Source organism: Salvelinus namaycush, chromosome 4, assembly GCF_016432855.1.
Source record: "Salvelinus namaycush isolate Seneca chromosome 4, SaNama_1.0, whole genome shotgun sequence".
In the NCBI taxonomy this organism is placed as follows: Eukaryota; Metazoa; Chordata; class Actinopteri; order Salmoniformes; family Salmonidae; genus Salvelinus; species Salvelinus namaycush.
Window position 1 is genome coordinate 32,317,200 of NC_052310.1, and position 26,884 is coordinate 32,344,083.

The 26,884-nt window shown below is 42.1% G+C and overlaps 1 pseudogene; it reads left to right on the plus strand.

Moving 5' to 3' along the window:
- Nucleotides 1-2,672: 2,672 nt before the first annotated feature.
- LOC120045835 lies at nt 2,673-20,341 on the plus strand (annotated as a pseudogene).
- The last annotated feature ends 6,543 nt before the right edge of the window (nt 20,342-26,884 follow it).

The window sequence follows — 26,884 nt, forward strand, 5'->3', positions numbered from 1 at the left end:
ATTATCCATTTCTCTGTGCACCTTCATTTCTTGAGCTGCCATGAGGTCCTTTGCCATGGTAACGCTAGGATAGAGAGGTGTTGATTGTGTGTTGGCATCATTCCATATTTCTCCAAGTTCTTGATACATTCTACCCGGTGCCATTCTACCCGGAGGTGGAGAAGAATTATCGCCTGGAGCTACTAGTTTGTTTGGGAGTAGTGGATCAATAATTTAAACCTATCTCAGCAGTAGGGAGGGGGCGGTGGAGCATATGGTGGGGCGCTACACTCCAGATGAAGCTTCCCTTTCTTAAGAGAGACAGGGTCTTTAGTCATTGCTAATTCTTTATTCAAACAGGTGGCTTTCTGTTTGGACCAGAATAGATCACCCTCAGTTTTTAGAATTGCCAAAGCAGTGACAGAGAACAGAGTGGATTTCTTCTTTCCCTTTGTCTTATCTTCATGTCTTCTTTTCACAATCAAATGATACTTGGTTTTATTAAATGACCCGTCCGTAGGCCATCTATATTCAGTGGCTTCCTTCGTCCAATCATGCCATTTCTTGAAAACCCAAGTTAAGTCCTTTTCCATAGTGGGGTATTTCCCAATTAAAAACTGTAGAGGAGTGGCGGGTTTCATTGCAACCGTGTTGCACAAAATGTTGGTGTAACCTCCACAACAATCCTGGTATCTCTGTGATAATCTTCTCCTTCCAAGGGAGAAACTTTTACTTCAAAACTATTTCTTTTTAAAATAACATGGGTCAGTAACACACGGGTAGGTCTATTTCTTAATACAGCAATGGTGTATGCTTTAAGGTTTATACCCCTACAGGCAACTCTTTGAGCATCTGATCCGAATGTCCACACAGTAAATTCAAATACACGGGCATTATAATGTTTATAACTAACTCCTGATTTAATGTCCCACCATCCAGTCATACCACACAGAAGACATGATACATAGAACAATGACAAAATTTATAGAACAATTACAGAATACCTTATCACAATAATAACAATCAGCGTTTATACTTGGAATTTTGCCCTAAGTCCTATCACCAAGTCACACAATAATCATTACAATCGGCGTTTATACATGGAATTTCGCCCTAAACCTATCACCAAGTCTCACAATAATAAACATTTAAACCAGGAATGTATAACCTATTTCCACCTAGGTGGTCTGTGCTTCCTCCCACGGGTTGTGTAACAATAATTTCACACTTTCAATTATTCCACTATTACAAAGAAATGTAGGTTCATATAAATTTAACAGCGAGGCGCCACTTACTTGCCAGAATGACTCATTAACCACAGCGTGATATACAAATTACAGACTTTAGATATAACAGGCGTCTGCTTACCCTGTAATTTTGTCTCGCTTGCACGTGGATCAATGGTCAGTCCAGCGAAGTGGTCACTCGCTCCTGGCAAGCTCTCCAAAATGTTGGTCAATTTCTTCAACAAATGATCATGTCTATATAATTATCAAACATACATTAGTCATGACAAGGTGAACGAGTGTAAGCATCTTCTGACAGGGGGCTGGTTTCACCAGGTCTGTGGCAGCTTTGTGTTCTCAGAAAACCAGATAACCACGGTGGGATCCAGACAGGAGGAGTCTGAATGTAGACGCTTCTGATAGTGTCTGAAGGTCACAACACTCAACACAGGTTTTAACACACACACAGAGGTCTCCTAAAGAGGAGACCTTACCGTTTATATAATTTATTAACCCTTTAAAAGTATAAGGCCTTGGTTTAACCTTCTTTATAACAAACAATTACATGACTTACAGCATGGTCAAGCAAATTTACTAAACTACTGATTTAGAAGCACACTGTAAGTTAACACAAAGACAACAGGAGAACTGCTATTCCAGCACAGTTTCAATTTTAACATCATCAAATCAACTAGACTGTATATGCTTACGCAGGTCTGCATACACACATCCATACCCACACATGCAGTCAAAGGCGGCCCTTTTGGGCCTTTTGGGGGCCGTAAACAAAATTCAAATTTTTAGAGTTCATTTTCTGCAAATCTACACATTTTGCCATAGGGTGGAAAGAAATCTTTGCTGTTTTTAATATGGTATCTGACTCCGAGTGACTAACAAAAATTAATGGGGGCCTCTATCTAGTTTAGATAGCTGGCCTCAAGACTAACTTACAATCTAAAACATGTTAGCTGACATGGGCTAATTGAGTGACTGTCAGTGACTGACATAACATGAGAAAAACTGCGGCTGCACATCCAAATTTCGAAATTGCACAAATTTTTGTAGACCTACCACTCCTTTTTGGGGTCACGGATCAAAAAGTTTGAAAACCACTGGGATACATGATAGTGGCAACAAATGGAGTTGGGTTGGATATAGTAGGCCTAATCGTAGGTATTTCAGTATTTCTTACAATCTTCTATTTTGACTGGAATTGTGTTGGCCATTGTTAAAAAGTGTAGCATTTATTCCGGTTCAAAATAATTTTTTTGTGTCCCTGATTTTCCAGATAACTGCTATTTAAATAATATTTTACTTGAAAATGATTATGATCAGTGGTTATTTGTGGCTGGATATAGGTTATATGTGTTAATGTTCATCTCTCTCTCTCTCTCTCTCTCTCTCTCTCTCTCTCTCTCTCTCTCTCTCTCTCCCTCTCTCTCTCTCTCTCCAGCCTGCTCTATGAGCATGGTGTTGGGCCACCGCAGTCCTCCTCTAGGCCAGGAGTTGGCGCTGATGGCTGGCTGGCTGAAGAGACAGAGGAGCATCATGAGGAACTGGCAGCTACGGTGGTTCGTTCTAAGGACTGAAGCACTGTACTTCTATAAGGACCAGGATGAGACTTAACCTCAGGTATAATACACTAGTTTAATGCACATTTTCAGGTCATTCTACATATATTAGGACTGTATTATACTCTCTAAAAGAGTTAATAATATGTTCTCTAATATCAGAAACAGGACACTGACTCTGTTGTATCTCCATGTAAGTGTCTCCTCGGGCCAGTCGATCTGTTATCCCTCTCTGTATCTCTGGCTCCTCCAGTCTGGCTTCTGTGTGCCTAGTTACCCGGCCACACTGGTTAGTTATGTAGGCTAACTTTTAATGTGGTAACTGGCTCCTCCATTCCAGCTCTGCAGGCTGTATAGTTGCTGGCTGTTTGACTGCTGATGTGGTAACTGGTTGGCCTCTGGCTAGGTTGGGTTATAAGTCAGAGACTTTAGTATCTGACCCCAGACCTGCCTATACTGGAGGGCATGGTAATGCAGAAGAGATGGAAGGGATAAATGGACGTAGAGATGTTTTCCTGAGTCATCCATCTCTCTGCCTTCAATACTCCTTCAGTTGGACACCTGCCAAGACTTAAGCAGATAATGGAGTCTGTCATGTTTGGGGAAGTTTCTGTAATGTTTGTCATGCACAACACGTCTCCCTCTGTGCTTTAAACTATTTCAATTTCAAACCGAGACATAAGTAATGTTTCTATTTTGTTTTACCAAACCACACAATGCTCCACCATTAATATTTTGTTCTCTCCTTCCTGTCCTCTGTCTTTCTGTCTCTGTCTCTCTCTCAGGGATGCATCCTTCTCCAGGGCAGTCAGGTCAGCAAGCTGTCGGCCAATCAGGATGAAGCTGGTTGCCACCTGTTTGAGATTGTTCCAGGTAAGTCACCATAGTGGTATCTAACCCTTCCCTCTGATGAGGTATTACTTGAACTTATCCATCAAGAAGCACTCATTTTTGTTTGCCGTTTCAAAATATATTGCTACTGTGTGCCCTATGCTGAACAAGACCCATGTAAAGCCTAAATTATGAAATGATAGAGTTTCTCAGGGAACTCTGGGTAGCAAAGCAGTTCATAGACTAGAAAGTTATCGGTCTTGGTTAATATTGTGCAGTGCATAATACACTCAATACTTTGAATGAAACATAACTTGCATAACATAAACAAGATGTCAGACATTCCAACAAGGGATCTATTTAATTTGGTTCTAAACATGGCAGCGTAGGCATGGTGGTATTGTGGAAATACACACACACACACACACACACACACACACACACACACACACACACACACACACACACACACACACACACACACACACACACACACACACACACACACACACACACACACACACACACACACAATCTGTGGTTGTTGTTTGATAAAGATTAGCTATTTTGTGCAAGCTATTTTGTCTGTGAGAAAGGAACAACAGTGTAATAGAGAGAAAGAGAGAGGAAGGAGATAGAAGGGGGGAGGAGGGGCCATTTGGAAGAAAAGAAGGGAAAAAACCAACAACTCTCTTTTTCTGAATGAATCAATGAATGCATGAATTGAATCAATTACGAATACTTTTTGTATGACTTGTAAGTGGACTTGTAAGGAGATTTGAAACATGACTTGTAAGAGGACACATAAGGACTTTGTGGGCTTGTGTACTGTGCTACACTGGGCTGCTAACTCTCTCTGTCCTGTCATGCCCTGCTGGCACACAGGACCAGCCCTGCTTGGCACACACACCCTGGCTGCGTGTGGACTGTGGACTCTACCCCCTGCAAAGCCAGCCAGCTGATAACTGACATGGCACAGCTGTAGCCCCTCTCCCCTCGTCCTCTCTCCCCGTCAAACCTCTCCACTTGCTCTGCTCTCGCTGCTCTGTGACTGTCACCCGGCTGGGTGTGCACTCTCTTGTTGGCTACCCTCGCCCTCTTTCCTTGCTCGGTTGCCCCGTTGTTACACTGTCGCCTGCCTGTCTGGCCCTGCTTCTCCAGAGCTAGTATGGGGCAAGACTGTTGCAAGCTCCACAAACCCCAGATGGTCTACACTGTGGGTAAGGGCACCTTGTGCGTGCGTGTCTGTTTGTCTTTCTGCCTGCCTGCCTGCCTGCCTGCCTGCCTGCCTGCCTGCCTGCCTGCCTGCCTGCCTGCCTGCCTGCCTGCCTGCCTGCCTGCCTGCCTGCCTGCCTGCCTGCCTGCCTGCCTGCCTGCCTGCCTGCCTGCCTGCCTGCCTGCCTGCCTGCCTGCCTGCCTGCCTGCCTGCCTCTGTGTGCTGTGTCTGTGCAGTGTTTAGGTGTAAACACCTTGGTGGTGAACAGGTTATTGAGGGTTATGTATATGTTCAGCGACGATCATGCAATGTGTGGCTATCTCAGTTGTAAATCACTGTGTGAAGCAGCGGGGCAACCAGAAGAGAAGCAACGGAACTCTAAACTGCTCGTATGTGTTCAGACACTCACAAATGCACACACCAAACAGCCGGACACACACACACACACACACACACACACACACACACACACACACACACACACACACACACACACACACACACACACACACACACACACACACTCTGACAGAACATTCAAGAATGCAGTATCATCACAATTAATACATGACAGAATATCCAAATCAATCACTTTAATTTGGGCTCTTTCAACCTTCTCTGCTACTGTATTTACACAGACATTTGGCTTTGGTGTATGTATGTACTCTAGCTGACACTCCCTTCTTCCCTCCCTCCCTCCGTCCGTCTGTCTGTCTGTCTGTTCCTCTGACTCAGGTGATAAATCTGAAAGAGAAAGTGTGTGTCTGTCTGTCCCTCTGTTCAGAGAAGGGAAAGTGCTAACCCTGTTGACCGGCATTCATGAACAGCCACTGGCAGCCTATATAAATCACATGAATGTCAATAACGTCAACACCCACTGGTTGCTAGACGACTGCGCTTGTGACTGCGTCATGCTGGAGAGAGAGAGAGAGAGAGAGCGAGAGAGAGAGAGAGAGCGAGAGAGAGAGAGAATCTGAATGATTACAGCATATTGGATGACTGTCATTCAGATTCCATTCACCCAACATTGATAGGTTTAACCTACTACATGATATTGAAATTTGCCTTATACCCATCATGAGGTTGCTATAACCTAGCTACAAATTAAAGTTTATAACGTAGGTGCACAGGTCGAGAGACAAATTGGAATAATCAAGGTGACAGACAGCGACACATTAAATACCGCCTTGCACACTCTTGCCTGCATCTATCTGATCTGGGGTGTAATCATTAGTCCAAGCAGTTGCAAAACGTTCCATTTTTCAACTAAAACAAGAGTTTCTATTGGACAAATTCAGGTAGGTCCCTTGCCATTTCATTTCATCAGTTTAACAAACATTTTGCAACAGAATTGGTGGAATGAATACACCCCTGATCACTCACAGTTCACGTTCATAACAGCCACATACAGATTCATCACTTTGCTCATTGTATAATTCCTTCTCACATTTTGTGGACTTCAGTGCACAACACAATTGCTCTCTGTGACCAGTAGCAAAAGCTTCTCCAAGCCAAACCTTCATACCATAACCGCTAACCGCAACACAGCCCACATCATTGTCAACATATTAACGTTATAGTCAACAAACTACACTGATCAAAAATATAAACGCAACATATAAAGTGTTGGTCCCATATTTCATGAGCTTTAATTAAATATCCCTAATATCCCCTTTCCATATGCACAAAAAGCTTATTTCTCTCAAATTTTGTGCACAAATGTGTTTACATCCCTGTTAATGAGCATTTCTCCTTTGCCAAGATAATCCATCCATCTGACAGGTGTGGCACATCAAGAAGCTGATTAAACAGCATGATCATTACACAGATGCAGTTTTGTCAAATGGTCTCAAATTTTGAGGGTATGTGCAATAGGCATGCTGACTGTAAGGAATGTCTCCCAGAGCTGTTGCCAGAGAAATTAATGTTAATTTCTCTACCATAACATTGTGTTAGAGGATTTGACAGTACGTCGAACCGGCCTCACTACCGCAGACCAGATTTTATTTTATGAACTAACTCAGTAAAATCTTTGAAATTGTTGCATCACGTTTATATTGTTGTTTAGTGTAGAACTAGTAAACCCACAATACAATCCACGAGTACAATGACTTAGTACAGTGTACAGCAACAGTTTAGCAGTGTAATGCCCGGGGTGTAGTGGAGGAAGGAGTCAGACTCAGAAGACAGAGAGTTCAGAGTAGCGTAACTTTTAATCACCACAGAGGTGAACACGACGCCACTCCAACCAAATGCCCCAACACACAAGGGGAACAAAATAGTTCCGAAAATACAACGTACACGAACCGTGACATACAGGCATGTACAAACAGTACACAAAACAATCCCGCACACCCAGCAGGCGGGGCTGCTGGGTAATAAAGCCCCACTAATCACCCTAACCACAAACAGGTGTAACCAATAAACAAATAAGGAGGGGGAGGAAAAAGTCAGTGGCAGCTAGTAGGCCGGTGACGACGACCGCCGGGCGCACCCGAACAGGAAGGGGAGCCACCTTCGGTAGGAGTCGTGACAAGCAGTTACACCGGTGGGCCCCGGTGGCAATAAATTAATAAAACCGACAGCTTACCTTGACTTGGACCAGGTAGCTAACATAAATAGCATTCTTGTCCGTTTGAGTCAGGTTGTTGAGTAGACTAAATTAGCTGCATTTATCTCTAAGGTAAACTAAAAGGGGGGAAAAAATACAAAACATATCTATCTCTCTCTGTCTCTGGTGCTTCTCCTTACTTTTTTAAGAAATTGATTTGTTCAAAACTGTTCAACTATTCTTTCTCTCTCTTTGAGTCAACTACTCACCATACTTTATGCACTGCAGTGTCAGATAGCTGTAGCTCATGCTTTCAGTAGTAGATTCATTCTCTAATTCTATGATTGGTTGTACAACATGGAGGACGTCCTCTAGAGGTCGTCAAAGTAATTGTGTAATCTATGGAAGGGAGTGAGAACCATGAGCCTTTTAGGTTTTGTATTGAAATCAATGTACCCAGAGGACATAAAATAGCTATCCTCCGGCTACACCACAGTGCTACCCTAGAGGGTGCTGTTGAGGCTACTGTAGACATTTATTGCAAAACAGTGTGTTTTAATAAGTTATTTGGTGACGTGAATATATTTAGTATAGTTTTATCTCAAAAAAAAAATAACTTTTTAATGTTTCACTATTTTTATTTTTCAGAAATTCACTGAGTTGGATGGTCCTCCCTTTCCTCCTGAGGAGCCTCCACTGATGTGTGTGTGTGTTTGTTTGCAGGAGGCAGTGGAAAGAAGGATCGTTCAGGTCTGAGCGAGTCTTTCCTGTTCATGGCTAACTCTCAGAGAGACATGGAGGAGTGGGTCAGAGCCATACGAAGAGCTATATGGGGCCCGCTAGGAGGAGGTAGCACTCTCTCTCACACGCACACACACACACACACACACACACACACACACACACACACACACACACACACACACACACACACACACACACACACACACACACACACACACACACACACACACACACAATCATGCACATACTCACACACACAGACATACACACACACTCATAAATAAGTCATCAAATTTGATCTGATCTTCATCTAAGTCACAACAAAATACAAGTGCTTAAGCTTAGTGCTTAAACTAATAACACACATTGTTGTATTTTCTTGACTATATTGAATACATAATTTAAACGTTCACATTGTAGGTTGGAAAAAGTATGTGAACCCCTAGGCTAATGACTTCTCCAAAAGCTAATTGGAGTCAGGAGTCAGCTAATCTGGAGTCCAATCAATGAGACGAAATTGGAGATGTTGGTTATACAAAACACTCACAAAATGTGAGTTTGCTATTCACAAGAAGCATTGCCTGATGTGAACCATGCCTCGAACAAAAGAGATCTCAGAATACCTAAGATTAAGAACTGTTGACTTACATAAAGCTGGAAAGAGTCTCTAAAAGCCCTGATGTTCATCAGTCCACAGTAAGACAAATTGTCTATAAACTGAGAAAGTTCAGCACTGTTGCTACTCTACCTAGGAGTGGCCGTCCTGCAAAGATGGCTGCAAGAGCACAGCGCAGAATGCTCAATGAGTTTAGAAGAATCCTAGAGTGTCAGCTAAAGACTTACAGAAATCTCTGGAACATGCTAACATCTCTGTTGACAAGTCTACGACACATAAAACACTAAACAAGAATGATGTTCATTGGAGGACACCATGGAAGAAGCCACTGCTGTCCAAAAAAAAACATTGCTGCACGTCTGAAGTTTGCAAAAGGGCACCTGGATATTCCACAGTGCTATTGGCAAAATATTCTGTGGACAGACAACAGTTGAGTTGTTTGGAAGGAACACACAACACTATGTTTGGAAAGAAAAAGGCACATCAAAACCTCATCCCAACTGTAAAGTATGGTGGAGGGAGCATCATGGTTTGGGGCTGCTTTGCTGCCTCAGGGCCTGGACAGCTTGCTATCATCGACGGGAAAATTATTTCCCAAGTTTATCAAGACATTTTGCAGGAGAATGTTAGGCTATCTGTCTGCCAATTGAAGCTCGACAGAAGTTGGGTGATGCAACAAGACAACAAGCCAAAACACAGAAGTAAATCAACAACAGAAGGGCTTCAACAGAAGAAAAAACGCCTTCTGGAGTGGCCCAGTCAGAGTCCTGACCTCAACCTGATTTAGATGCTGTGGTATGACATCAAGAGAGCAGTTCACACCAGACATCCCAAGATGATTGCTGAACTGAAACAGTTTTGTAAAGAGGAATGGTCCAAAATTCCTCCTGACCTTTGTGCAGGTCTGATCCGCAACTACAGAAAACGTTTGTTTGAGGTTATTGCTGCCAAAGGAGGGTCAACCAGTTATTAAATTCAAGGGTTCACATACTTTTCCCACCCTGCACTGTGAATGTTTACACGGTGTGTTCAATAAAGACATGAAAACGTTTAATTGTTTGTGTGTTATTAGTTTAAGCAGACTGTATTTGTCTATTGTTGTGACCTAGATGAAGATCAGATCAAATTGTATGACCAATTTATGCAGAAATCCAGGTATTTCTAAAGTTTTCACATACTTTGTCTTGCCACTGTACATGCACACATACCCTCACAAAACACACATACACACACACACCAACATGTAACATACTGTAACAGCCAGTTTATTGTGTGTGTGTGTGTGTGTGTGTGTGTGTGTGTGTGTGTGTGTGTGTGTGTGTGTGTGTGTGTGTGTGTGTGTGTGTGTGTGTGTGTGTGTGTGTGTGTGTGTGTGTGTGTGTGTGTGTGTGTGTGTGTGTGTTTGGATATAATATTTAAATATTATTATGTAAAGAGGAAAACACAATGTATGACCGTGAACTGTACCGACCTCTCACCCTGACCTGTCCTGATTTGAAAGTAACACTGATGTCCACACGGTGGCATCCCTGCTGAAGCTTTACCTCAGAGAGCTGCCGGAGCCTGTGGTGCCTTTCAACAAATACACAGAGTTCCTCTCCACCGCTCAGCTACTGACCAAGGACAAGGAGGAGGTGTGTGTGTGTGTGTGTGTGTGTGTGTGTGTGTGTGTGTGTGTGTGTGTGTGTGTGTGTGTGTGTGTGTGTGTGTGTGTGTGTGTGTGTGTGTGTGTGTGTGTGTGTGTGTGTGTGTGTGTGTGTGTGTGTGTGTGAGTGACACACGCGCCTCAAGTAGTAATGCTCTCATTTAAACCCTAATGAATAATGATAGCGACATTTGTTCTTTTGAAGGGGATCTTTGAGCTGGGCAGGCAGGTGAGGACTCTTCCTCAGGTCAACTACAACCTCCTGAAATACATCTGCAGGTAAACAGATTATAATTATGTCATCTATGAGAACTGAGTATTGCAGAGTCTCGCCTACAGTATCTCTCTCTGGTCTCCTCCATCTCTGTAAATATTATTAATAGATAATGACATCATCTCTATAGATACTGATGTAAATACATGTCTGGCTTCCATCTCTATGATTACTATCAATACATCTTCAATGACATCATCATTCTAGATATAAATCTTTAATGACATCACCTAATACTATAAATAGGTGTTTAATGACATCAGAAGGCAGCTGAGGCAGCAGAACAAGGCAGATCACACAGACGGTGCAAACAGCATGACTCACCACCACCTCTCATACTAAATCTGTCTCAGTATGTATCATACTGAACATACAAGAAATGTGATATTCAGACAATCTTGGATGAAATAAAATGTCCTTCATGTTTTTTTTTTCCTATGTGTTTTACGCTTACCAGCCTTTATATATATATGTGTGTGTGTGTGTGTGTGTGTGTGTGTGTGTGTGTGTGTGTGTGTGTGTGTGTGTGTGTGCTTGGATATAATATTTAAATATTATTATGTAAAGAGGAAAACACAATGTATGACCGTGAACTGTACCGACCTCTCACCCTGACCTGTCCTGATTTGAAAGTAACACTGATGTCCACACGGTGGCATCCCTGCTGAAGCTTTACCTCAGAGAGCTGCCGGAGCCTGTGGTGCCTTTCAACAAATACACAGAGTTCCTCTCCACCGCTCAGCTACTGACCAAGGACAAGGAGGAGGTGTGTGTGTGTGTGTGTGTGTGTGTGTGTGTGTGTGTGTGTGTGTGTGTGTGTGTGTGTGTGTGTGTGTGTGTGTGTGTGTGTGTGTGTGTGTGTGTGTGTGTGTGTGTGTGTGTGTGTGTGTGTGTGTGTGTGTGTGTGTGTGTGTGTGTGTGTGTGTGTGTGTGAGTGACACACGCGCCTCAAGTAGTAATGCTCTCATTTAAACCCTAATGAATAATGATAGCGACATTTGTTCTTTTGAAGGGGATCTTTGAGCTGGGCAGGCAGGTGAGGACTCTTCCTCAGGTCAACTACAACCTCCTGAAATACATCTGCAGGTAAACAGATTATAATTATGTCATCTATGAGAACTGAGTATTGCAGAGTCTCGCCTACAGTATCTCTCTCTGGTCTCCTCCATCTCTGTAAATATTATTAATAGATAATGACATCATCTCTATAGATACTGATGTAAATACATGTCTGGCTTCCATCTCTATGATTACTATCAATACATCTTCAATGACATCATCATTCTAGATATAAATCTTTAATGACATCACCTAATACTATAAATAGGTGTTTAATGACATCAGAAGGCAGCTGAGGCAGCAGAACAAGGCAGATCACACAGACGGTGCAAACAGCATGACTCACCACCACCTCTCATACTAAATCTGTCTCAGTATGTATCATACTGAACATACAAGAAATGTGATATTCAGACAATCTTGGATGAAATAAAATGTCCTTCATGTTTTTTTTTTCCTATGTGTTTTACGCTTACCAGCCTTTATATATATATGTGTGTGTGTGTGTGTGTGTGTGTGTGTGTGTGTGTGTGTGTGTGTGTGTGTGTGTGTGTGTGTGTGTGTGTGTGTGTGTGTGTGTGTGTGTGTGTGTGTGTGTGTGTGTGTGTGTGTGTGTGTGTGTGTGTGTGTGTGTGTGTGTGTGTGCGAACCTGCGTGCGTGTGTGTGTGTTTCTGTGTATTTGCACTATAGATTCCTAGATGAGGTCCAGTCTCACTCCAGTCAGAACAAGATGAGTGTTCAGAACCTGGCCACTGTGTTCGGACCCAACATCCTCCGACCCAAGATGGAGGATGCAGAAACCATGATGGAGGGTAGATACCAACGCGTTTTCCACTCGAATGACACGCGCTATTTTTATTTTTTATTAACCAGGTAGGCTAGTTGAGAAAAAGTTCTCATTTACAACTGCGACCTGGCCAAGATAAAGCAAAGCAGTTCGACACATACAACAACACAAAGTTACACATGGAATAAACAAACATACAGTCAATAATACAGTAGAAAAAAAACTCTACATACATTGTGTGCAAATGAGGTAAGATAAGGGAGGTAAGGCAATAAATAGGCCATGGTGGTGTCATGACGTTGGCCTGTGGGTAAGGTTTATGAACCCCCCATAAATACCTTTCTCCCGTCCCTCTCTCTTGACTCTACAGAGGGACTCTTGAATAGCCTTTGTTAAACTTCTTATGGCTGCAAGGGGCAGTATTGAGTAGCCAGTTAAATCGTGCCCATTTCAAACGGCCTCGTACTCAATTCTTGCTCGTACAATATGCATATTATTATTACTATTGGATAGAAAACACTCTCTAGTTTCTAAAACCGTTTGAATTATTTCTCTGAGTGAAACAGAACTCATTCTGCAGCACATTTCCTGACCAGGAAGTGGAATGTCAGAAATCGATGCTCTGTTCAACTTCCTGCCTATACATGGGAATGATACGTAAGAGTCTACGTACACTTCATACACCTTCCCCTGGTTGTCAAGAGGCGGTGAGAGAAGAAATTTCGTGTTTATCTTGGTCTGAGGTGGAATTAAAGCTCTTTGTATGACGTGACCGTCCATTTCCTGTTTCTGGAGCGCGCGAAAGGGGACATGGATTTGCCTTCTGTTTAGCTGTCGTTATGGACGACTAACATCTCCGGTTTAGATTTTATTTGATACATGTGACCATATCATCGTAAAGTATGTTTTTTCAATATAGTTTAATCAGATTATTGAATTTTTTTCGGGAGTTTTGCCGTGTTCCGTTCTCTGACTTTGTTGACGTTGGAGAGATCTGTGCCACTTGGCAAGTGCCCATGCTAAATCAAGAGGGAAATTTGCCGTTCCAGATCCAAACAACGACTGTTCTGGACAGAGGACACCTTGTCCAACATTCTGACGGAAGATCACCAAAAGTAAGAAACATTTTATGATGCTATTTCTAATATCTGTCGTGCATGTGAACTGGTCGTCGGCGCCCAAGTGTTTCTGGCTATTGTGGCTACGCTAATATAACGCTATATTGTGTTTTCGCTGTAAAACACTTGATAAATCGGAAATATTGTCTGGAATCACAAGATGCCTGTCTTTCAATTGCTGTACACTATGTATTTTTCAGAAATGTTTTATGATGAGTATTTAGTTATTTGGCGTTGGTGTCTGTAATTTTTCTGTCTGCTTTCGGTGCAATTTCTGATTGTAGCTGCAATGTAAACTATGATTTATACCTGAAATATGCACATTTTTCTAACAAAACATATGCTATACAATAAATATGTTATCAGACTGTCATCTGATGAAGTTGTTTCTTGGTTAGTGGCTATTTATATCTTTATTTGGTCGAATTTGTGATAGCTACTGATGGAGTAAAAAACTGATGGAGTAAGAAAAGTGGTGTCTTTTGCTAACGTGGTTAGCTAATAGATTTACATATTGTGTCTTCCCTGTAAAACATTTTAAAAATCGGACATGTTGGCTTGATTCACAAGATGTGTACCTTTCATATGCTGTATTGGACTTGTTAATGTGTGAAAGTTAAATATTTAAAAAAAATATATTTTGAATTTCGCGCCCTGCACTTGAGCTGGATGTTGTCATAAGTGTACCGACGTCGGGCTGCAGCCAAAACAGGTTAAACAGAGATTCTGGGAACATCAGAAGGTGGGGGGAAATTAATCATATTTTGGTAATCCAACCAGTTGAACATATGCGTTGGTACTTAATGAATATGATGTCAGTTCGGTTGTCATCTGAGACATTCTCATCAATGATAGGATGACATAAACGGTACCGTGGAAAGTCTACACATTATAGTTATCAGATTCACATGGAATTGTTGTGCAATTTAAATGTTTGAATATAAAATTATTTGGGAGGGGATGAAATGTGATTTTAGCTTCTAAAATGTGAGAATTGGGATTTCATGAGTGAATTAGGCCCGACTCAGTGGCCAGCCCACGTGAAGAGACGTTGGTTTGAACTCTTATTCACTACAGAAGTGATACCTCCTAGCCGTTGAGTTAGCAACAGCAGCTGCAAACGTGGGCTAGGAAAGAACAGACAGAGTATCCCGTCTACCACACAACGACGTTACTACAACGTATCCAATTTATCACCAGAGACATTCTTCAAAGGACTCTGTTGGGCAACATGGCCTTCCATCTACGACCAACCTACCGAAGCGCAGCTCAGAGTAAATATTTATTGCATTTTCCTTTTCCAAATGAGCGGTAATTTAGAATGCATAAGATTCTGTATTTACGATAGAGTAGCTGCCTACGGCCTGATAGAGACATCGCTTCTCCCTTTGTTCTTCAGTCTTCCCGCTCTTTCACTCAAACCCAACCACCTTTTCTTTGTGTAACCAGCTGTCATCTGTTCCGTCCGCCAGGGACGTTTTCCTTTAGGACCTAATTTGTAATCAAGGTATGATTCATTCTGTGTATATGTAATTCTGTGTGATTAGTTAGTAAATAAATCATTGAACCCAATTTTGTATTGCTGATTCAACTTGTTAGCCAGGGTTCGTGAAGATAACAAAGAATTTACAACTTTCAGATGAGACTGAAATAAGGTGACGATTAATATTGACTGCTATTGATATAAAATATTACTAGGTCTTTAAGAGTTTATTCGGAAGATAACAGCTCTATAAATATTATTTCGTGGTGCCCCGACTTTCTAGTTAATTACATTTACCTGATTAGCTCAATCAGGTAATATTAATTACAGAGAAAGGATTTTATAGAATAGCATGTCATATCACTTAATCCAGCATAGCCAAAGACACGACAGTGGCGAAGTAATTACAATATAGCAATTAAACACTGGAATGGTAGATGTGCAGAAGATGAATGTGGAAGTAGAGATACTGGGATGCAAAGGAGAAAAAAGAAAAAAAATACAGTATGGGGATGAGGTAGTTGGATGGGCTATTTACAGATGGGCTATGTACAGGTGCAGTGATCTGTGAGCTGATCTGACAGCTGGTGCTTAAAGCTAGTGAGGGAGATATGTGTCTCCAGCTTCAGTGATTTTTCCAGTTCGTTCCAGTCATTGGCAGTAGAGAACTGGAAGGAAAGGCGGCCAAAGGAGGAATTGGCTTTGGGGGTGACCAGTGAGATATACCTGTTGGAGCGCGTGCTACGGGTGGGTGCTGCTATGGTGACCAGTGAGCTGAGATAAGGCGGGGCTTTACCTAGCAAAGACTTGTTGATGACCTGGAGCCAGTGGTTTTGGCGACGAGTATGACGTGAGGGCCAGCCAACGAGAGTGTACAGGTCGCAGTGGTGGGTAGTATATGGGGCTTTGGAGACAAAACAGATGGCACTGTGATAGACTGCATCCAATTTGAGTAGAGTGTTGGAGGCTATTTTGTAAATGACATAGCCGAAGTCGAGGATCGGAAGGATGGTCAGTTTTACGAGGGTATGTTTGGCAGCATGAGTGAAGGATTCTTTGTTGCGAAATAGGAAGCCAATTCTAAATTTAATTTTGGATTGGAGATGTTTAATGTGAGTCTGGAATGAGAGTTTACAGTCTAACCAGACACGTAGGTATTTGTAGTTGTCCACATATTCTACGTCAGTACCGCCCAGAGTAGTGATGCTGGACGGGCGGGCAGGTGCGGGCAGTGATCGGTTGAAGAGCATGCATTTAGTTTTACTTGCATTTAAGAGCAGTTGGAGGCCACGGGAGGAGAGTTGTATGGCATTGAAGCTCGTCTGGAGGTTAGTTAACACAGTGTCCAAAGAAGGGCCAGAAGTATACAGAATGGTGTCATCTGCATAGAGGTGGATCAGAGAATCACCAGCAGCAAGAGTGACATCATTGATGTATACAGAGAAAAGAGTCTTCCCGAGAATTGAACCCTGTGGCACCCCCATAGAGACTGCCAGAGGTCCCGACAACAGACCCTCCGATTTGACAGACTGAACTCTATCAGAGAAGTAGTTGGTGAACCAGGCGAGGCCGTCATTTGAGAAACCAAGGCTATTGAGTCTGCCGATAAGAATGTGGTGAATCGAAAGCCTGAATGAATACGGCTGCACAGTATTGTCTCTTATTGATGGGCGGTTATGATATCATTTAGGACCTTGAGCGGGGCTGAGGTGCACCCCTGACCAGCTCTGAAACCAGATTGCATAGCGGAGAAGGTACGGTGGGATTCGAAATGGTCGGTAATCTGTTTGTTAACTTGGCTTTCGAAGACCTTAGAAAGGCAGGGTAGGGTAGATATAGGTCTGTAGCAGTTTGGGTCTAGAGTGTCTCCCCCTTTGAAGAGGAGGATGACCGTGGCAGCTTTCCAATCTTTGGAAATATCAGACATACGAAAGGAGGTTGAACAGGCTAGTAATAGGGGTTGCAACAATTTCAGCAGATCATTTTAGAAAGAGAGGGTCCAGATTGTCTAGCCCGGCTGATTTGTAGGGGTCCAGATTTTGCAGCTCTTTCAGAACATCAGCTATCTGGATTTGGGTGAAGGAGAAATTGGGGAGGCTTGGGTGAGTTGCTGTGGGGAGTGCAGGGCTGTTGACCGGGGTAGGGGTAGCCAGGTGGAAAGCATGGCCAGCCGTAGAAAAATGCTTATTGAAATTCTCAATTATTCATTGGTGGTGACAGTGTTTCCTAGCCTCAGTGCAGTGGGCAGCTGGGAGGAGGTGCTCTTATTCTCCATGGACTTTACAGTGTCCCAGAACCTTTTTGAGTTTGTGCTACAGGATGCAAATTTCTGATGCAGGCAATGAGGCAGTGATCGCTGAGATCTTGGTTGATAATTTGTGTGAAATTGAGGGCATCAAGCTTAGATTGTAGGATGGCCGGGGTGTTAAGCATGTCCCAGTTTAGGTCACCTAGCAGCACGAGCTAGATGGGGGGCAAAGATAGATGGTTCACATATGGTGTCCAGAGCACAACTGGGGGCAGAGGGTGGTCTATACCAAGCGGCAACGGTGAGAGACTTGTTTCTGGAAAGGTGTATTTTTAAAAGTAGAAGCTCGAATTGTTTAGGTACAGACCTGGATATTAAGACAGAACTCTGCAGGCTATCTCTGCAGTAGATTGCAACACCGCCCCCCTTGGCATTTCTATCTTGTCGGGAAATGTTATAGTTAGGGATGGAAATTTCAGGGTTTTTGGTGGTCTTTCTAAGCCAGGATTCAGACATGGCTAGGACATCCGGGTTGGCAGAGTGTGCTAAAGCAGTGAATAAAATAAACTTAGGGAGGAGGCTTCTAATGTTAACATGCATGAAACCAAGGCTTTTACGGTTACAGAAGTCAACAAATGAGAGCACCTGGGGAATAGGAGTGGAGCTAGGCACTGCAGGGTCTGGATTAACCTCTACATCACCAGAGGAACAGAGGAGGAGTAGGATAAGGGTACGGCTAAAGGCTAAACGCTATAAGAACTGGTCGTCTAGTACGTCCGGAACAAAGAGTAAAAGGAACAGGTTTCTGGGCACGATTGAATAGATTCAAGGCATAATGTACAGACAAAGGTATGGTAGGATGTGGATACAATGGAGGTAAACCTAGGCATTGAGTGATGAGAGAGATATTGTCTCTAAAAACATAATTTAAACCAGGTGATGTCATCGCGTGTGTGGGAGGTGGAACTAAAGGGTTGGATAATGTATATTGAGCAGGGCTAGAGGCTCTACAGTGAAATAAGACAATAATCCCTAACCAGAGCAAACTAACCATAACATTTAATGTGGGGATTTGTAAAATGATAAGAGGAAGCAAAATTTAAGTTCTATCTTTTCTTTTACAATGTCAATGAAAAGGAGGAATTGTTTAACCAGAGTTTAAAGCCAGTATACGTAATTTATTTCTCAGCTAATCGGCAACCCTGTCACTTTTTTTTTGATAATCTGAAGCATTGGGCTGGAGAAAGCATTTTCAGAATCTGTAAAAGCGCTATGTATAAATCCTATCAATAACGATTTTCTTTTTTTCTACCCTGCAGGTAGTTCCCAGGTGCAGCACCTGATAACCATATTGATCAGTGAACACTCTCGTCTGTACCAGGGAAAGGCAGAGACTCCCAGGGAGGACCAATTTGACCCTCCAACTCCCTATCCCCAGGCCCCCTCAATTCACCACTGCATGGTGGAGTGGCTCTCACAGCAGAGCCCCACCAACCCCACCCAGCCCTATCCCTCCCTGGGACAGACCCCTAACAACCCAAGTCAGGAACCACTTCAACCCATCCCAACCTCCAGTGGCTCCTCTCTCGATACTGACCACACTGTATCAACCACCCAGGGAAGAAAAGAGGGGTATTCTGAGGGAAAGAGTGACGGCAGAACAGAAGGAAAGATGAAGAGAAAGAGTGAAGGAAAGAACGAAAGAAAGCTTTCGGGTGGTAGTGGTGCAGCCTTCGGTCCCAGTAAACAGTCCAAAAGCCTGTCTTCATGGAGGTCCTCCTTGAAGGGCGGGTCTGGGTCAATAGGGGTGAGGGGGAAGATAGGAGGGTCAGCGGTTGACATGTCAACTGTCACCGGGGGCAACTGGGGGATGAACGGCTTGTCACCCTTCCACAGTCACCGACGGACCGCTTTGACCGGCAAACGACTCAAAGAGTCCTCGCTTTCCCTGACAGAGACACATAAAGACTCTCTGCCAGACTCCTATACTAGGTCCTCTTTGTCGATAAAATACTCTTCACACTCCCAAAGAAGCTCGCTAAAAGACTCATCTCCTTTACATATAGACTCTTCCAATTTTAGTATAGACTCCTCCTTTCCCAATATAAAGCCCTCCATCTCTGTCAAAAACTCCTCCCATTCCAACAGGCTCTCGACCTATGACAACGTTACCATCACTTCCTGCAGTCTGAGCTTGCCCGGTGGAAGCCCCTCCCCCTGGACCTCCTGTGAAATCTCATTGGCTGAATCTACAGGAACTGACCGCACTACACTGAACTCTGGGTTAGGGTCTGGCAAGGCTGTGACGGGGTCCTCGGTGGCTGGGTTCAGAAGCTCTGCTCTGGAGCTGTGTGTGAGCAGTGCTGACTGCAGCAAGGGTGACCCTGGAGATGACATCACAGGTCTGAGGTCAGGGGTCAGTGAGGGTCTGTTTAGCCTGGTGACAGATCTGAAGGAGGAGCTGAGGGCGCAGAGGTTCAGATATGAGACACAAATACGCAAGTAAAAACGAACTTCTTGTTGCAATGGTAATGGTACAGTATGTTGTGTTATGTGTGCATGTGTGCACATAATATAATATATGTCATTTAGCAGACACTTTTATCCAAAGCGACTTACAGTCATGCATGCAAACATTTTACATTTAGGTGGTCCCATGAATCAAACCCACTATCCTAGCGATGCTCTACCAACTGAACTACAGAGGACTTATGTGTGTGTGTACACATCCATGTGTGTCTGCTGTACTCTCTAACCCTCTCTCTCTGCTCTCAGATTGGAGGAGTCATGTTCAGGTCTTCGTCTCCAGTCTGGTCGTTTAGAAGAGGATCTTAACCAGGAGAAGAAGAGGTTTCGCATGCTGGAGATCCAACTGGGGAACTCTAAACGTGCAAGGCAGGATGCAGAGACTTGGAATGTTCTTCTGCAGAAATCTCTTTCAAGTTCTGGGAGACCTGACCACTGGCACACAAACCAGCTAGACCTGAGCTGACAGTGTCAGCCCACTGAGCTAAAGCCTAGGCATTCACTATGGGAGCGAACACAGGTCAGGTCTCAGGTGAGGTTAGCCATCAAATGAGTTTAATTCTGCTACACTCAGAACAAAATGTAAGAAAAATAACAAAAGTCTTGAATTAACCTCTAATTCCTCCCAAACCCGGATCCGGGAGCACCCCCATCAGTAAAAAAGCTGACTAGCATAGCCTAGCATAGCGTCACAAGTAAATACTAGCATCTAAATATCATTAAATCACAAGTCCAAGACACCAGATGAAAGATACACATCTTGTGAATCCAGCCATCATTTCTGATTTTTAAAATGTTTTACAGGGAAGACACAATATGTAAATCTATTAGCTAACCACGTTAGCAAAAGACACCACTTTTTTACTCCACCATTTTTTTACTCCATCAGTAGCTATCACAAATTCGACCAAATAAAGATATAAATAGCCACTAACCAAGAAACAACTTCATCAGATGACAGTCTGATAACATATTTATTGTATAGCATATGTTTTGTTAGAAAAATTTGCATATTTCAGGTATAAATCATAGTTTACCATTGCAGCCACCATCACAACTCTCACCAAAGCGACTAGAATAACTACAGAGAGCAACGTGTATTACCTAATTACTCATCATAAAACATTTCTTAAAAATACACAGCGTACAGCAAATGAAAGACACAGATCTTGTGAATCCAGCCAATATTTCAGATTTTTTAAGTGTTTTACAGCGAAAACACAATATAGCATTATATTAGCTTACCACAATAGCCAGAAACACAACACCATTTACCAGCAGCAAAGGTTAGCGATCGTAACAAACAGGCAAAAGATATATAATTTTTGACTAACCTTGATATTCTTCATCAGATGACAGTCCTGTAACATCATATTACACAATGCATATAGGGTTTGTTCGAAAATGTGCATATTTAGCGGCACAAATCGTGGTTATACAATGTGATTAGTGGCCAAAACTTCAAGCAATCTGTCCGGCGCCATCTTGGAGAGGCACCTATTCTAATCGATAAGTAATCATAAACTTGACTAAAAAAATACATGTTGGACAGCAAATGAAAGATACATTAGTTCTTAATGCAACCGCTGTGTTAGATTTTTTAAATTAACGTTACTGCGCAATACAGCGTGCGCTAAAGCGAGACCGCACCGAAATTCATGGCGGAATTATTATTTGACATTTGTCAACATAAATACGAATTAACAGCATAAAGACTGCTTACTATTTGCTGAGCTTCCATCAGAATCTTGGGCAAGGTGTCCTTTCTCCAGAACAATCGTCTTTTGGTTGAAAGATGTCCTCTTCTCCTGTCGAAATAGCCGCTAACGTTAGCTATGTGCCGGAAAGGTGTCCAACTCCTGATAGCGCGTCACAAAGAAATCCCAGAAAATCGCAATAAACTGATATAAACTGCTATAAGTCGGTTTAAATTAACTACCTTATGATGTCTTTAACAACTATAACGAATAAAAACATGACCGGAGATATAGAACTGCTAAAACGAAAGCTTTGCAGGACGCCATTGTGATGTCCCTCTTGCGCCAGGCGCCCCGTTGAAAAGAACGGTACTTCCGTTCCATGAGCTTATATAGGGCCCCAGATGGTGCAATCCACTCCATTCAAATTCTCACCGCTTACTGACATCTAGAGGAAGGCGTATGCAGTGCATGTAGCCCCATAGCTTACATGGGGACTTATAAACTGACCCTAGAACAGGGACCTCGATTTCAGAAATCTCACTTCCTGACAGGAAATGTGCTGCAGAATGAGTTCTGTTTCACTCAGAGAAATAATTCAAACGGTTTTAGAAACTAGAGAGTGTTTTCTATCCAATAGTAATAATAATATGCATATTGTACGAGCAAGAATTGAGTACGAGGCAGTTTAATTTGGGAACGAAATTATTACAAAGTGCAAATAGCACCCCCTATTGCCAAGAGGTTTTAAACAGGAAAGTACTATCTGAGCTTTTTCAACAAGAAATGCTATATTTTGTGTTCCATTGCAAAATGTTTTGCTACTGTCTGCTCTAATGAACACAACCTAAGTGTCTCTCCGCCTGTGCATTAGGACTAGGCTTAATATGTGTCCATGAAACCGGACCCTGGAGTATTCATTCAGAGGTTGCTCTAGACTGTTGTGATACAGAAGGGGTTTTTCTTATCTGAAGTCTACTGCTGTCTATTACTCTGTATGCATCGTCATTCTTGGTAACTGTGGGCCAGTTTCACAGAAACAGATTATGCCTAGTCCTGGAATATTAAGCACTTTCAATGGAGATGGCCCATTGAGTTTATTTCAGGACTAGGCTTACGCCAGGATTCAGTCAGATCGCGCTTTGTTGGCTATGCACCTCTTAAAGGTAATTTTCCTGCGTTTGTGGAGACCGCATTCATGGTAAATGCTACATGTGTTGGCTAAATCGGAAATTACCTTTAAATGTCAAGCGCATTATAAAACGGATCTCCTGCTGATAGGTTTGAATCCCTGACTTAATCTTTGTCTGGGAAACCACCTTTGTGTGTACTAGACTGTTATTGATCTCTTTAAAGATGAACCTCTAAATGGTTAAATGTGATACTTACTGAGCTAACACCGTACTGTTAAAAAAAAAAAACTCTCAGGTATTTCTAAATATTCTGGTCTGAGAGATGATGGTATCTCTATTCCTGTACTTGAATACTCTTCTGAAATAGACGACTTTTATCACGCCACGGTTTCACCACACTACAGAACATTTTGCTGACTTGTTTCTGATTTAAGAAACAGGCCTTGTTTATCATAGCGACATCAGGTCCAGACTTTTGTACAGACTCAAACTGACCAGACTCTAGTGAAAGCCTCTGAGCATTTGTCATTATAAACTAATGTCCTTACGAGAAGTATGCGTTGAGAATAAAAACAATTCAAACAGAATCAAATTCAACCCTTTATTTGCAGAAGTTGAAGGTTGACATTGACCGGCCGTTTCCAGTGTGTACATTACTGTAGGTCTGTAGTAAGGCCTTGTCCAGATCAAAAGGCTAACATTTACACAACCGGCCTTTTGGAAAACACCACGAAACCTGGGTTGCGTTCAAGAGTGTGAAACGTACTACATTGATTGCATGAATAAGAACTGAGATGCTTCCATATCTATTTGCACGTTCCACAATGTTGTACCCTCCTGGATGCAGCCTTGTTTCTGGTGTGCGATAGGCCTGACCACAGCCAGGGAATGGGTCCAGTTCCAAACATAAACAGGGCCTATAGGGATTGAACGGCGAGAAGCCATCAAATACATTTTAATCTAGAAAAAGGAAAAAATGTCGAGCAGCAAACCTTTTTCAATCCCCTGGAGAGCATCCATCTAAGATACATATCAACCACTCTTCACCTACAAATCATATTACAAAAAATAGATAAATGAATAGACATAGTACTTTTGAATTAAATATACATTACATACAACTCTAGCAGTCTTCTAACATTGACAATGGTACATTTTCAAATAAATAAAAAAAACAAAAAATTTCACATTGTTTTTTTTAGACCATATGCTGTGGACTGTTATGTCATTCAGAAACTCATATCGGTGAGGTAGTTAATAAAAACCAAGTCCTCTAACAGAGACATCACAGAGAGAGGAGCTGACGCTAACTAAGCTAACTAAACACTGAGTGCCTCTACTCTAGAGACAAATATAAAGGGGTTAAAAACAGAACTCAGGGATTCTTATGAGATGGGACAATCTCAAATTTCTTTTCACAAATATTTTTCTTAATATTAACAACATTTGAAATATATATTTTCAAATACCGTCCTGACTGGTTGCATCAAGGCCTGGTATGGGAATTGCGCCGTCCACGACTGCAAGGCTCTCCAGCGGGTGGTGAGGGCGACCCAGTACATTACTGGGACGGTGCTGCCACCCATCCAGGACATCTACTCAAAACGGTGCCTGAGGAAGGCCTGCAGCATCATCCTCAAGGACCCCACACACCCCAGCCACGAGCTGTTCACTCCCTTACCGTCGGGCAGATGGTATCGGAGCATGATGTTTAATACCAAAAGGCTCAGAGACAGTTTCTATCTACAAGCCATCTGCTGACTGCTGAACACTTGAACTGGACTGACCACCTTCACTGACTCTTCGCATTTCAGCACACATGCACTCATTCGTGCACACACACACACACACACACACACACACACACACACACACACACACACACACACCACACACACTGCTACCAGACTTAATATGATTAGTAAATACTTCACAATTTAAACACTTGATCCCGCATAACAAATTTAAATATTGGACTATAAATTGTGCCATCCTGTTTTATACTTATGCTCAAATGTTTATTGTACTCTACTGAGACATTTACTTTGTGTTCGTATTCTAATATTTTATTATTTCTAATTGTTGTTGCATTGTAAAGAAAAAAACTAAGCCTTTCATTGGATGGTGTATACCATGTGTATCCTGTACATATGGCTAATAAAACTTTAAAGTATCAGCTATCACACCATGAAAAGGAAAAACCTCATAATTCAACAAAAGCAAAATCATAAAATGCAACTAACTGGATTGTCAACCCCGTCAGACACCATAAAAACCATTTCATTTTTACACGTATTGTCCAACAAGTGTTTAAAAGTATTGATTGTTTAATTCTAACAGTAGAGTATAGAAATATGTCATTTAAACTTATTTCTTACTTATTTTATAGCACTATACTGTATAATGCTCCAAGGAAAATTTTGTTAGCATGTTTTTCTAGATTCAGAATATAAAACAACATTTAAAAAGTAAACATTGTCCCTTAGATCTAGCACAACAAATATCTCAATAGTTTAACCATATGTTGCAGAACAGTGATATATACAGTTGAAGTCGGAGGTTTACATACACTTAGGTTGGAGTCATTAAAACTCGTTTTACAACCACTCCACAAATTTCTTGTTAACAAACTATAGTTTTGGCAAGTCGGTTAGGACATCTACTTTGTGCATGACACAAGTTATTTTCCAACAATTGTTTACAGACAGATTATTTCAATTATAATTCCCTGTATCACAATCCCAGTGGGTCAAAAGTTTAAATACACTAAGTTGACTGTGCCTTTATACAGCTTGGAAAAATCCAGAAAATTATGTTATGGCTTTAGAAGCTTCTAATTGACATAATTTGAGTCAATTGGAGGTGTACCTATGGATGTATTTCAAGGCCTACCTTCAAACTCAGTGCCTCTTTGCTTGACATCATGGGAAAATCAAAAGAAATCAGCAAAAACATTTGTAGACCTCCACAAGTCTGATTCATCCTTGGGAGCAATTTCCAAATGCCTGAAGGTACCACGTTCATCTGTACAAACAATAGTAAGCAAGTTTAAACACCATGGGACCACGCAGCCGTCATACCGCTCAGGAAGGAGATGTGTTCTGTCTCCTAGAGATGAAGGTACTTTGGTGCGAAAAGTGCAAATCAATCCCAGAGCAACAGCAAAAGACCCTGTGATGATGCTGGAGGAAAAAAGTATCTCTATCCACAAAAGTATCTATATCCACAGTAAAACGAGTCCTATTTCGACATAACCTGAAAGGCCGCTCAGCAAAGAAGAAGCCACTGCTCCAAAACCGCCATGAAAAAGCCAGACAACGGTTTGGAACTGCACATGGGGACAAATATCGTACTTTTTGGAGAAATGTCCTCTGGTCTGATGAAACAAAAATAGAACTGTTTGGCCATAATGACCATCGTTATGTTTGGAGGAAAAAGTGGGACGCTTGCAAGTCGAAGACCACCATCCCCCGTGAAGCACGTGGCAGCATCATGTTGTGGGGGTCCCTTTGCTGCAGGAGGGACTGGTGCACTTCACAAAACAGATGACATCATGAGGGAGGAAAATTGTGTGGATATATTGAAGCAACATCTCAAGACATCATTCAGGAAGTTAAAGCTTGGTCTTCCAAATGGACAATGACCCCAAGCATACTTCCAAAGTTATGGCAAAATGGCTAAAGGACAACAAAGTCAAGGTATTGGAATGGCCATCACAAATCCCTGACCTCAATCCTATATAAAATGTGTGGGCAGAACTGAAAAAGTGTGCGCGAGCAAGGAGGCCTACAAACCTGACTCAGTTACACCAGCTCTGTCAGGAGAAATGGGCCAAAATGCACCCAACTTATTATGGGAAGCTTGTGGAAGGCTACCCAAAATGTTTGATCATGTTAAACAATTTAAAAGCAATGCTACCAAATACTAATTGAGTGTATGTAAAACTTCTGACCCACTGGGAATGTGATGAAAGAAATAAAAGCTGAAATAAATAATTCTCTATACTATTATTATTCTGACATTCTTAAAATAAAGTGGTGATCCTTACTGACCTAAAACAGGGTATTTTTACTAGGATTAAATGTCAGGAATTGTGAAAAACTGAGTTTAAATGTATTTGGCCAAGGTGTATGTAAACTTCCGACTTCAGCTGTATATATTTTCAGAATATTGACAAAA